Here is a 12,876-nt window from a genome sequence, read left to right as displayed (position 1 = left end):
TTGAGGCTTTCATGATTCTCTCTTTATCTCTGACGTTTGATAATCTGCTTATTAAGTGTCCTGGCGTAGGCCTATTCAGATCTATTCTGTTTGGGGTACACTGCGCCTCTTGGATACACAATTTTATGTCTTTCATAAGAGATGGGAAATTTTCATTGATTATTTCCTCTATTATTGCTTCTGCCTGTTTTCCCTTCTCTTCTCCTTCTGGGACACCAATGACATGTACATTCTTGCTTTTCGTTTTGTCCCTAAGTTGCCAGAGACAGTGCTCATATTTTTCTATTCTTTTCTCTATCTGTTCTTTTGTGCATAGGCTTTCAGGTGCCTTGTTCTCCAGTTTCTGAGTGTTTTCTTCTGCCTCTTGAGATCTGCTGTTGTATATTTACATTGTGTCTTTCACCTCGTGCTGTGCCTTTCATTTCCATAGATTCTGCTAGTTGGTTTTTTGAACTTTCAATTTCTACCTATGTATGTCCAATGTTTTCATTATATGGTTCAGCTCTTTTGCCATATCTTCCCTAAACTTTTTGAATTGACTCATTATTAGTTGCTTCAATTCCTGTATCTCAGTTGAAATGTAAGTTTGTTCCTTTGACTGGGCCATAACTTCATTTTTCTTAGTGTAGGTTGCAGTTTTCTGTTGTCTAGGCATGGTTTCCTAGGTTATCCCTATCAGGTTTTCCCAGACCACTATGGGCTCAGGCCCCAGAAGGAAGAAATATTCAGTATCTGGTTTCCCTGAAGATGTGTCTTAGAAAATTGGTACACCTTGAGATGCCTCAGGTCACTGTGTGTTTCTGCCCAGCAGGTGGTGCCCGTCAGCCTGTAACTCCAGACTGGTGTAAGGAGGTGTGGCCATGGCTGTTTTTCCCCAGGCTCTGGGGTCTGGTTGTGAATGGAAGGCAGGTAGTAGAGCTGGGCCCCACCCCTTTCCTCTTAGAGAAGATAGACCCCCTAGGGAGTAGTTATTAGCATTTCAATGGTATCTCTCCGCCTGTGCTATCTCCACCCTTGTCTGGGTCAAAGCATTATGAGCTGCAAATGGTTGAGGCTTTCTCTACTGAGCCAAAAAAGGTACAGAAAGTCCCCTTCAGGGCTAGTCCACAGCGACCCTCCAGCTCTCCAAAGTCAGTTGTCACCCAAAGCCTCTGTCTGCTTGTTGGAGATTCGTAGTTCATAGTGAGCAGTTCATACTCACTAATTAAAACCCCAGTTGGAGCTCAGCTGAGCTATATTTACTTGCTGGGAGAGAGCTTTTCTCTAGCACCATGAGGCTTTGCAGCTTGGGCTGTGGGGGGAGGGGTCTCCCAGCTTGGATCCACAGTTTTTACTTACAGATTTTATGCTGTGATCTCAGGCATTCCTCCCAATTTAGGTTGGTGTATGAGGGGTGGATAGTCATGTTTGTCCCCACGCAGTTATTCCAGATTATTTACTAGCTGTTTCTGTTTTTTTTTTTTTTTTTAGTTGTTCCAGGGGGACTAACTAGCTTCCACTCCTCTCTATGCCACCATCTTAGATCCTCTCTCCATATATTTTTAAAATAATTTTTTGTGGTTATCCTGGGGTTTATATTATACAACTTACATCTTTTACCTACTAATTTGAAAAGATACCAACTTAGCTTCAAGAGCATACACGTTCGCTGTGCCATATCCCTCCACTTCCCGTCTTTATGTTGCTTTTGTCGTACTTTACCACTTTATATTGCGCATGTCCGTATACGGAAATATGCCTTTTTTTGGTTCAATTGTATTGACTCTTAAAGGAATTAAAGCGTAGAGTTGTATATTGGGGATACAGTACTACTGGGGTGTTTTGCATTTAATCTTTTAGTTACCCTTACTGAGAATCTTCACTTTTTCACACTACTGCAAGCCAGTCTCTCCCATCTTTTGCTTTCAACCTGAAGAACTCTCTTTAATAATTCTGTAGAGCAGGTCTTTTGTTGACAAACTCTCAGTTTCTGTGAATATTTTTAAATCTCCCTCATTTTTTTTTCTGTTTACAACCTCTTTTTTTTTTTAATGCAGTTTTACTGAGATACATTCACTTACCATACAAACCATCCAAAGTATACAATCACTGGCTCACAGCACCATCACATAGTCATGCATACAACCCCATGATCAACTTTAGAACATTTTCATTACTCCAAAAAGAAATAAAAATAAAAAAGAAAACTGAAACCCTCCCATACCCCTTATTTCACCCCCATCATCGACTCATAGCATTGGTGTCGTACATTTGCCACTGTTTATGAAAGAGTATTAAAAGATTACTGTCAACCATAGTCCACAGTGTGCAATAGGTACATTATTTTCCATAACCTCTATTATTGACTCCTTCTAATAGTGCCATATATTTGTTCTATTTCATGAAAAACCCATTTATATTTTTACAGTTAACCATGGACATTTCCACAAGATTCACTGTATTATACATTTCCATGTTTTAACCTCCAACTTTCCTTCTGGTGACAGACATGACTCGAAACTTCCCCTTTCCACATCAATCACGTGCCACTCAGCACTGCTAATCATTCTCATAATAATGTGCTACCGACACCACTGTCCATTTCCAAACATTTAAGTTCTCCCTCTTTAAACATTCTCCATGTATCAAGCAACCACTCCCCATTCTTCAACTTTATTCTATGTCCTGGTAACCTATATTCTACATTTTATGGCTATGAGTTTACATATTAAAATTAGCTCATAACAGTGAAATCATATGTTTGTTCTTTTGTGTACAACTTATTCCACTTACAATAATGTCCTCAAGGTTGATTCATGTTTTCGCATGTGTTAGGACACCATTCTTCCTTACTGCTGAATAATATTCCATAGTATGTATATACCACATTTTGTTTATCCAATCATCTGTTGATGGACACTTGGGTTGTTTCCATCTTTTGGCAACTGTGAATAATGCTGCTATGAAGATCAGTGTGCAGATGTCTGTTGGTATCCCAGATTGCAGAATCTTCTGGGTATACTGCGAATAGAAGGATTGCCAGGTCATAAGACAAATCTATATGTAGCTTCCTGAGGAACCACCAACCATTCTTCACAGTGGCTGTACCACTTCACACTCCCACCAGCAGTGAATAAGTGTTCCAATTTCTCCACATCCTCTCAAACACTTGTAGTTCCCTGTTTTTCAATAGTGTTCATTCTAACAAGTGTGAGATGATAGCTCATTTTATTTTTGTTTTAATAGCTAGTAAAGCTGAACATCTTTTCACGTAATTTTTAGCCATCCATATTTCCTCTTTGGAAAAATGTCTATGACTTTTGCCAATTTTTTATATTAAATTCAGTTTTACTGAAATATATTCACATACCATACAATAATCCATGGTGTACAATCAACTGTTCACAGTACCATCATATTGTTAAGCATTCATCACCCTAATCTATTTTTTTAAATTCAGTTTTATTGAGCTATATTCACATGCCATACCATACAACCATCCATGGTATATAATCTACTGAGTTAATTTTTGTAAAGTGTGTGATAGGTGTCCTCTTTTATTCTGTTTCCATCTCTTGGCAACTGTGAATAATGCCACAATAAACATTAGTTTACAAATGCCCTTTCGTGTCTTAACTTTCAGTTCCTCTAAGCATATACCTAGCAGTGGAATAGCCGGGTCATATAGCAAATCTATACTTAGCTTCCTAAGGAACCTCCACACTGTCTTCCAGAGTGGTTGCACCATTCTACATGCCCACCAACAATGAATAAGTGTGCCTCTTTGTCCACATCCTCTCCAGCACTTGTAATATTCTGTGTGTTTTTTTTTGGATAATGGCCATTCTGGTAGGGGTGAGATGATATCTCATTGTGGTTTTGATTTGCGTTTCCCTAACAGCCAGTGAAGTTGAGCATTTTTTCACATTTTTGAGCCATTTGTATTTCCTCTTGAGAAAGGTGTCTGTCCATGTCTTTTGCCCATATTTAAACTGGATTGTTTGTCTTTCTGTTTTTGGGTTGTAGGATCCCTTTATATATTTGGGATATTAAACCCTTATCTAATATGTGGTTTCCAAATATCATCTCCCATTGTGTAGGTTGCTGTTCTACTTTTCTGACAAAGTCCTTTGATGTACAAAGTGTTTAATTTTGAGGAGATCCGATGTGTCTACTTGGTCTTTCATTGCTTGCACCTTGGGTATGAGGTCTAGGAAACCACCTCCTATCACAAAATCTTTAAGATATTGCCCTATATTTTCTTCTAAGAGTATTATGGTCTTACTGCTAACGTTTATGTCTTTGATTCATTTCGAGTTAATTTTTGTAAGGTGTGAGATAGGAGTCCTCTTTTATTCTGCTGGAAATGGATATCCAGTTCTCTAAACACCATTTATTGAAGAGGCTGCTCTGTCCCAGTTGCTTTGGCTTGACTGCCTCATCAAAGATCAATTGTCCATAGATGCGAGGATCTATTTCTGAACAGTCAATTCAATTTCATTGGTCAGTATATCTGTCCTTATGCAAGTACCATACTGTTTTGACCACTAGTTTTGTAATGTGTTTCAAAGACAGCTAGTGTGAGAGTTCCCGCTTCGTACCTCTTTCTCAAGATATTTTTGGCTATTCGCAGTACCGGGCCCTTGCAATAAATTTGGTTATTGGCTTTTCTATTTCTGTAAAGTAAGCTGCTGGGATTTTAATTGGTATTGCATTGAATCTATAAATCAGTTTGGGTAAAACTGCCATCTTAACTACATTTAGTCTTCCAATCCATGAACATGGTATGTTCTTCCATTTTTTTAGGTCCTGTTCGATTTCTTTTAGCAGTTTCTTGTAGTTTTCTGTGTAAAGGTCTTTTGTGCCCTTGGTTAAGTTTATTCCTAAATACTTGATTCTTTTGATTGCTATTGTAAATGGAAATTTTTTCTTGATTTCCTCCTCTTGCTGCACATGACTTGTGTATAGGAACACTACACATTTTTACATGTTGATCTTGTAGCCTGCCACTTTGCTGTATTCATTGGCTAGTTCTAGTAGCTTTGCTGTAGATTTTTTTGGATTTTCTACTTGCAGAATCATGTCATCTGCAAACAGTGAAAGTTTTAATTCTTCCTCTGAAATTTGGATGCCTTTCATTTCTTTTTCTTGCCTAATTGCTCTAGCTAGTACTTCCAGCACAATGTTAAATAACAATGGTGACAGTGCATCCCTGTCTTGTTCCTGATCTTAAGAGGGAAAGTTTTCAGTCTCTCCCCATTGAGTATGATGTTAGCTGTGGGTTTTTCATACATTGCCCTTATCATATTGAGAAAGTTCCCTTCTATTCCTATCCTTTGATGTGTTTTCATCAGGAAAGGATGTTGAATTTTGTCAAATGCCTTTTCTGCATCGACCAACATGATCATGTGGTTCTTCGGCTTTGGTTTATTGATGTGGTGTATGTATTACCTCAATTGATTTTCTTATGTTGAACCAGCCTCACATACCTGGAATAAATCCTACCTGGTCGTGGTGTATAATTCTTTTACTGTGCTGCTGGATTCGATCTGAGAGTATTTTGTTGAGGATTTTTGCATCTACATTCATTAAAGAGATTGGCCTATAATTTTCTTTTTTGTAGTATTTTTGTCTGATTTTGGTATTAGGATGATGTTGGCTTCATAGAATGAGTTAGGTAGCTTTCCTTCTTCTTCAATTTTTTTGAAGAGTTGGAGCAGGATTGGTACTAATTCCTTCTTGAATGCTTGGTAGAATTCACATGTGAAGCTGTCTGGTCCCGGGTTTTCCCTTTTTGGGAGCTTTTTGATGTGACTCAATCTCTTTACTGGGGATTGGTTTGTTGAGGTCATCTATTTCTTCTTGAGTCAATGTTGGCTGTTAATGGTTTTCCAGGAAGCTGTCCATTTTGTCTTAAGTTGTCTAGTTTATTACCATATAGTTGCTCATGGTATCTTCTCATTATCTCCTTTATTTCTGCAGGATCAACAGTGATGTCTCCTTTCCCATTTCTGATGGTATTTATTTGCATTCACTCTTTTTTATTTTTATTTTTTTTTAAGCCTAGCTAGTGGTCCATCAGTTTTATTGATTTTCTCAAAGAACCAAATTCTGGTTTTGTTGATTCTCTGTATTGTTTTCCTGTTCTCGATTTCATTTATTTCTGCTCTAATCTTTGTTATTTCTTCTCTTCTGTTTCCTTTGGGGCTAGTTTGCTGTTCTTTCTCTAATTCCTCCAGGTGAACAGTTAATTCCTCAATTTTTGCTCTCTCTTCTAACACAGGCATTGAGGGCAATAAATTTCCCTCTCAGCACCACCTTTGCTGCATCCCGTAAGTTTTGATATGTTGTATTTCCATGGTCATTTGCCTCGAGATATTTACTAATTTCTCTTGTAATTTCTTCTGTTACCCACCGGTTTTCTAAGAGGGTGTTGTCTAGCCACCATATGTTTGTGAATTTCACAAACTTCTACCTGTTATTTATTTTTAACTTCATTCCATTATGGTCCAAAAAGTGTTTCGTATAATATCAATATTTTTAAATTTGTTGAGACTTGCTTTGTGACCCAACATGTGGTCAATCCTAGAGCATGTTCCATGAGCACTTGAGAAAAAATGCGTATCCTGCTATTGTTGTATGTAGTGTTCTAAAAATGTCTGTTAAGTCTAGTTTATTTATTGTACAATTCAACATCTCCAAGTCTTTATTGATCCTATGTCTACATGTTCTATCCATTGATGAGAGTGGTTTATTAAAGTCTCCAACTATTATTGTAAGGGTATCGACTTCTCCTTTCAGTGTCCTCAGTGTTTGCCTCATGAATTTTGGGGCATTCTGGCTTGGTGCATAAATATTTATAACTGTTGTGTTTTCTTGATGAATTGACACTTTTGTTAATATATAGTATCGTTCTTTGTCTCTTTTAATTGTTTTACTTTTGAAGTCTAATTTGTCTGATATTAATATAGCTACTCCCACTTTTTTCTGGTTGTTTCCATGAAATATCTTTTTCCAACCTTTCACTTTCAATCTATTTTTGTCCTTTTGTCTAAAGTGAGCCTTTAGTTCTCCTGGTGACATCAATCCTGTCAGGGGCGTGGCTGACCGAAGCTGGAATCTGAATTCCAGTCCCTGGGGTCTGAATTCCCCGAAGGAGGGCTGCCAGTTGAACTGGATCTCCCTCCACTCTCCCAATCCTAGAAACTCCAGTTGTCTTGCAGGGGCACTATTCCCTTCTCCCCTTTCCTCTTTGGGGCAACTCCAGCTTAATTCCCTGGTCAGCCTGTTGCCAATTAAAACCTGGGGTGGAGACCTTCTTCAGAAGTGAATCTGGATTTCAAAGAAGTTCTGGGTACTCTGTCTCCCCACAAGACTAGCCTAGACCTTCAACTTGGGCTGCCTGATAGAAAATAATCATGTTACTTTTAAATTAAAAAATTGAAAAGAAAAAAAAGAAGAAAATAAATGAAGTCCCTTTTAAAAGCCTTTCCCCAACCTGGACATTTTGTCAGTGTCAGAATAGAGCACTTAAAGATGTACTTTGGGCTATTGTCTGATAATTACTCTCCAACAGCTTCAATTCTGCCCCTGTCTGGGGCTATGGAAGTACAAAAAGATAAGGAGTCAGGGAAAAAGGAGAAGGGACAAAATGTGTGTGTGTGGGGGGGAGCTATTTTGGAGCCGGGAAATCGGTGCCCAATTCTATGTGCCCCTGCTTCTCGGAGCCCAGCCCTTCTTTAGCACCCGCAGCTCCAAAAATTAGTTAAATAATTCTGTAGTTAAGGCTGGGTTGAGTCCCCCCTTCTTGCTCTCGGCAGACTGTTGGTTTTTTTCTCCCTTTTAGGGAGCAAACTGCAAGGCAGTTCGTGGGGTCTGGGTGGGGAGGGGTGCTAGAACCCTGGTCAAAGTAACTTACAAATTTGCTGCGATCTCAGCTTTTCCTCAGGTTCCAAACTTGTGTACAATGTGTTACTGGTCACTGGAGACCCTGTGCCAGTTTGAATGTATTATGTCCCCCCAAATGCCATTATCTTTGATGTAATCTTGTGTGGGGAGACCTATCAGTGTTAATTAGATTGTAATTCTTTGAGTATTTCCATGGAGATGTGCCCCACCTAACTGTGGATGATGACTCTGATTGGATAATTTCCATGGAGGTGTTGGCCCACCCATTCAGGGTGGGTCTAAATTAAATCACTGGAGCCATATAAATGAGCTGACAAACTGAAGGAACTCAGTGCAGCTGAAAAGTGACATTTTGAAGAGGTGCTACAGCCAAGAGTGACACTTTGAAGAAAGCACAGGAGCTGCAGATGAGAGACAGTTTGAAGATGGCTGTTGAAAGCAGACTCTTGCTCCGGAGAAGCTAAGAGAGGACAAATATCCCAAGTGCAACTGAGAGTGATATTTTGAGGAACTGCAGCCTAGAGAGGAACATCCTGAGAGAAAACCATTTTGAAACCAGAACTTTGGAGCAGATGCCAGCCACGTGCCTTCCCAGCTAACAGAGGTTTTCCGGACACCATTGGCCATCCTCCAGTGAAGGTACCTGATTGCTGATGTATTACCATGGACACTTTATGGCCTTAAGACTGTAACTGTGTAACCAAATAAACCCCCTTTTATAAAAGCCAATCCATCTCTGCTGTTTTGCATTCCGGCAGCATTAGCAAACTAGAACAGACCCGGAAAACACTGTTTCATACAGTTCTTGGGTAATTACCAGCTGCTCTAAAGGAGAGACTAAATTCTGCACCTCACCACTCCACCATCTTGCCCCGCCCTCTGTCTTGCCCATTTTTAAATTGGGTTGTCTTTTTATTGTTGAGTTGTAGGATTTCTTTGTATGTTCTGGGTATCAAATCCTTGTCAGATGTATGGTTACAAATATTTTCTCCCATTGAGTCAGCTGCCTTTTCACCCTTTGAAGCACAGAAGTACTTGATTTTGAGGAATTCCAGTTTATATATTTTTTCTTTTCTTGCCTAAGAAACAACCACCTTTCACTAAATTTTGGAGATGTTTCCCTACATTTTCTTCTAAGAATTTTATGGTATTGGTTCTTACATTTAGGTCTTTGATACATTTTTTAATACAGTGTGAGATGGGGACCTCTTTCATTCTTTTGGTTATGGATATCCAGTTCTCCCAACACCATTTATTGAAAAGATTCTTCTGTCCCAGTTGAGTGGGCTTGGGAGACTTGTCAAAAATCAGCTGACCATAGATCTGAGGGTCTATTTCTGAACTCTCAACTCAATTCCATTTATCAGTATATCTATCTTTATGTCAGTACCATGCTGTTTTAACCACTGTGGCTCTATGATATGCTTTAAAGTCAGGAAGTGTTATACCTCCCACTTCATTCTTCTTTTTCAAATTGGTTCTAGCTATTTGAGGCCCCTTACTGTTCCAAATAAAATTAGTAATTAGCTTTTACATTTCTGGAAAATAGTCTGTTGGAATTCTGATTGGGAGTGCACTGAATCTGTAGATCAATTTGGGTAGAACTGACACCTTAAAGACATTTAGCCTTCCAATCCATGAACATGGAATGTCTTTCCACTTATTCAGGTCTTCTTTGATTTCTTTTAGCAATGTTTTGTAGTATTGTGTGTATAAGTCCTTTACATCCTTGGTTAAGTTTATTTCTAGATACTTGATTCTTTTAGATAGTAATGTAAATGGTATTTTTTTCTTGATTACCTCTTTGGATAGCTCATTACTATTGTATAGAAACACCATTGATTTTTGCTTGCTGATCTTCTATCCTGCCACTTTACCAAATTTGTTTATTAGCTCAAGTAGCTTTGCTGTCATTTTTTCCCCCAGATTTTCTAAATATAGGATCATGTCGTCTGCAAATATTGACAGTTTTACATCTTCCTTTCCAATCTGGATGCCTTTCATTTCTTTTTCTTGCATAACTGCTCTAGCTAGAACTTCTAGCACAATGTTGAATAGCAGTGGTGACAGTAGGCATCCTGGTCTTGTTCCCAATCTTAGAGGGAAAGCTTCCAGTCTCTCACCATTGAATATGATGTCAGCTGTGGGTTTTTCATATATGCCCTTTATCATGTTGAGGGAGTTTCCTTCAATTTGTACTTTTTGAAGTGTTTTTATTATAAAAGGATGCTGAATTTTGTCAAATACCTTTTCTGTGTCAATTGAGATGATTGTGTGGTTTTCCTTTTTGAATTACTGATGTAGTGTATTACAGTAATTGATTTTCTAGTCTTGAACCACCCTTGCATACCTGGGATAAAAACCACTTGGTCATGGTGCATAATTCTTTTAATATGCTGTTGAATTCAATTTGCAAGTATTTTGTTGAGGATTTTTGCATATATTCATTAGAGAGATTGGGCTTCTAAAACTTTTCTTGTAGTACCTTTATCTGGCTTTGGTATGAAGGTAATGCTGGCTACACAGAAATGAGTTAGGGAGTGTTGCTTCTTCAATTTTTTGGAAGAGACTGAGCAGGAATGGTGTTAATTCTTCTTGGAATGCTTAGCAAAATTCTTCTGTTAAACCATCTGGTCCTGGGCTTTTCTTTGTTGGTAGATTTTCGATGGCTGATTCAATTTCTTTAGTTGTGACTGACTTGATGACGTTTTCTATTTCTTCTCGAGTCAGTGTAGGCTGTTCTTGTGTTTCTAGGAAGTTGTCCATTTCATCTAAGTTATCCAGTTTGTTGGCATACAGTTGTTCATAATAACCTCTTAAGAACTTTATAATTTGGGGGGGGGGGGGTCCATGGTAAGGTTCCCCATCCCATTTCTGATTTTATTTCTTTGCAGCTCTTCTCTTTTCATATTTGTCAGTCTAGCTAAGGGTTTTTCAATTTTATTGATCTTCTCAAAGAACCAACTTTTGGTTTTATTGATTCTCTCGTGTTTTTTTTATTCTCAATCTCATCAATTTCTGCTCTGAACTGTTATTTTTTTTTCCTTCTGCTTGCTTTGGTATTAACTTGCTATTCTTTCTCCAGTTTTCCCAGTTATTCAGTGTTCTAGTTTGCTAATGCTGCCAGGATGCAAAACACCAGAAATGGATCAGCTTTTATAAAGGGGATTTATTTGGCTACACAGTTACAGTCTTAAGGCCATAAAGTGTCCAAGGTAACACATCAGCAATTGGGTACCTTCACTGGAGGATGGCCAATGGTGCCCAGAAAACCTCTGTCAGCTGGGAAGGCATGTGGCTGGTGTCTGTTCCAAAGTTCTGGGTTCAAAATGGCTTTCTCCCAGGATGTTCCTCTCTAGGCTGCAGTTCCTCAAAAATGTCACTCTCAGATGCTCTTGGGGCATTTGTCCTCTCTTAGCTTCTCTGGAGTAAAAGTCTGCTTTAAGCAGCCATCTGCAAACTGTCTCTCATCTGCAGCTACTCTCTCAGCTTCTGTGCATTCTTCAAAGTGTCCCTCTTGATTGTAGCTTCTCCTCAAAATGTCACTTTCAGCTGCACTGAGTTCCTTCTGTTTGTCAGATCATTTATATGGTTCCAGAAATTTAATTCAGACCCACCCTGAATGGGCGGGCCAACACCTCCATGGAAATTATCCAATCAGAGTCATCACCCACAGTTGGGTGGGGCACATCTCCACGGAAACACTCAAAGAATTACGATCTAATTAACACTGACAGGTCTCCCCACACAAGATTACATCAAAGATAATGGCATTTGTGGGGACATAATACATTCAAACCAGCACATTCAGTGAGGTCATTGGTTTTAGCTCTTTCTGCCTTTTTAATCTAGGTGTTTAGGGCTATAAATTTCCCTCTCAGCACTGTCTTTGCTGCTTCCTTTAAGTTTTGACACACTGTGTTCTCATTTTATTTGTCTCAAGATACTTACTGATTTCTCTTGCAATTTCTTCTTCGACCCACTGATTGTTTAAGAGCGTGTTGTTTTGATGTTGGGGATTCTGCTTCAAACATTGCAAGTGGTATTTCTACCATATAAACCTCAAAAATGCAATGCAGTTGTGACAGTTTCTCAGTTGACTGAAAATGCACATCTCGTCATGAATTTTGGGCATGGGCCATGCTCTTTTGTTCTTATTTATGATGAGCTCACAAGCACCATCCACCATCTTTCTAAAGTGGCTGTAAATTTCCTATGGTCCAAGCGAAAATCAGTGGCGTCAGATATCAACAGGTACTGTGATGGGTAGAGAAGTGCCTATGCAAGGAGCCTAAGGGGATGCATACAGTTCCTGTGAGCCTTTATAGGACTTTATCAGCCTTGGGGGACAAGGGAATAAGACCACTGACAGCAAGGCTGGCTGAGCTGGGCATGGTAATAGTGGGCAGTGGCTGAACTAAGGCAGGTAATCTGCTTAAAAGTAGATGTCTAACTGATGTTTAACACAGGCAGTATTAACTCTGTGTTCTGTTCAGGCCATCGACATGTTGTTAAAATTCAGAGAAAGAAAAACAACAGTGTGTTGTTTAACCTCTATATATTTCTGTATTTTCTATTTCTCCATTTGTTATTGATTTCCAGCTTCATTCCATCATGGTTAGAGAAAGTGGTTTGTGTAATTTCAATCTTTTTAAATTTATTAAGACTGTTTTGTGCCCTAGCGTATGGTCTATCCTGGAAAATGTTCCATAAGCACTTGAGAAGAGTGTATATCCTGCTATTTTGGGGTGCAATGTTCTTTCTATATATGATTTTTAGGTCTAGTTCATTTATCATATTATTTAGATCCTCTATTTCTTTATTGATCCTCTGTTTAGATATTATATCCATTGGAGAGAGTGGTGTGTTGGAATCTCCCAATATTATGGTAGAGTCATTTACTACTCCCTGTACTTTTGCTAGTGTTTGCCTCAAGTACTTTGGGGCTCCTTGATTAGGAGCATAGATATTTATGATTGTTATTTCTTT

The 12,876-nt window shown here is 38.7% G+C and overlaps 1 protein-coding gene across 4 annotated transcripts in view; it reads right to left on the bottom strand.

Annotated features, from left to right (window-relative positions):
* DENND5B (DENN domain containing 5B) overlaps window positions 1-12,876 on the bottom strand; it is a 260,804-nt gene that overhangs the window by 169,321 nt on the left and 78,607 nt on the right. Inside the window, exon 1 of one of the 4 annotated variants that reach the window (XM_037846451.1) lies at window positions 2,773-2,789. The exons of the other annotated variants lie outside the window; for them this stretch is intronic. The gene's annotated coding sequence lies outside the window, so the exon portion shown is untranslated. Of the gene's footprint in view, window positions 1-2,772; window positions 2,790-12,876 lie in introns of those variants that run through there. 4 annotated transcript variants of the gene reach the window in all.

Source organism: Choloepus didactylus, chromosome 8, assembly GCF_015220235.1.
Source record: "Choloepus didactylus isolate mChoDid1 chromosome 8, mChoDid1.pri, whole genome shotgun sequence".
Lineage (NCBI taxonomy): Eukaryota > Metazoa > Chordata > Mammalia > Pilosa > Megalonychidae > Choloepus > Choloepus didactylus.
Note: the sequence above shows the minus strand (reverse complement) of the source record. Positions and strands in the feature narration are given on the sequence as shown.